The following is a 1,021-nucleotide window of genomic DNA, read 5'->3' on the forward strand; positions in this document are numbered from 1 at the left end:
CGGTCCGGCTGTGGCCTGGGCACCACTCCCCTCCCCTCCCCTCCCCTCCCCTCCCCTCCCCTCGGCTCGGCTGCAAGCTCTGATCCCTGAGGTGAGGAAAGGGGAAATCCGGGGCTGCGGCCTGGCTGTGGCCTGGGCAGGGGTGCCGAGGCCCCAGGCCGTCTGTGGGAGCCGCCCCCATGCCTTGGCGGTGGCCAGGGCCTCACCTCACACCACCCCGTGCGGGGGTGTCCCTGCGGCCAGTACCCCGCAGCCGCCCACCCTGGGGCTCGAGGTTTGTGGCCAACAGCCCCCCAGGACCGCAGCTCCCACTGCACCAGGCGCTGGGCTTCTGCGTGAGCTGGAGGCCTGGGGGACTGCGGCCCCGAGCCCCGTTTTACCAAGTACCTCGGTGAGGATCCCAGGCTTAGCCACCGGTTCTCAAATTGTGTTCCCCAGACCACCTGCCTCTGCCCCCTCCGGCAGCCCCTAACCTTGGGCTCAAAATCCCCCTGCGTTAGACTCAAACTTGGCTGCTTATCAGAACATCTGCACCCACGCCCAACTCCCCACTGGTCAGGGGCGTTCAGTGAGCATCGGGGTTTGAGACTGTTTGCTGTGATATTAAGTTCAAAAAGAAAGTAAACTGCATATTTAGAATTTCATGCACATCAGCGTTGAGGTTTTGACTGGGGAAAAGGCTGAAAGGAAGAGGGAGAGTGTGATGGGGGGGATTTCTTGCCTCCACAATTCTGTATTTTTACATTTTCTACCACAAACACATTTATAAAAGACAAAAACAAATGAACTTCATTTAAAAATTTATATGCTCATTGCCTTTACATACTGAAGTGCTCAGTGTGTTTGAATTGAAGACTGAAATTTTAGGCTTCATTTTCAAGAATCAGCTCAGGGTAGACCCATTAGAGGTCAGGTAGGTGGGGTTTGGTGGCGCCAGGGGGGAGGCAGGAGGGGGAGGGGAGGAGTGCGAAAGAAGGGGAGCTGGAGCTGAAGAGCAGAAAGGAAGAGAAGGACAGTAAGG

At 57.1% G+C, this 1,021-nt stretch overlaps 1 protein-coding gene across 1 annotated transcript in view; it reads right to left on the bottom strand.

Annotated features, from left to right (window-relative positions):
- S100P (S100 calcium binding protein P) overlaps positions 1-1,021 on the bottom strand; it is a 2,928-nt gene that overhangs the window by 970 nt on the left and 937 nt on the right. The gene's annotated exons all lie outside the window — the stretch shown is intronic.

Source organism: Phoca vitulina, unplaced genomic scaffold, assembly GCF_004348235.1.
Source record: "Phoca vitulina isolate PV1807 unplaced genomic scaffold, GSC_HSeal_1.0 scaffold85, whole genome shotgun sequence".
NCBI lineage: Eukaryota > Metazoa > Chordata > Mammalia > Carnivora > Phocidae > Phoca > Phoca vitulina.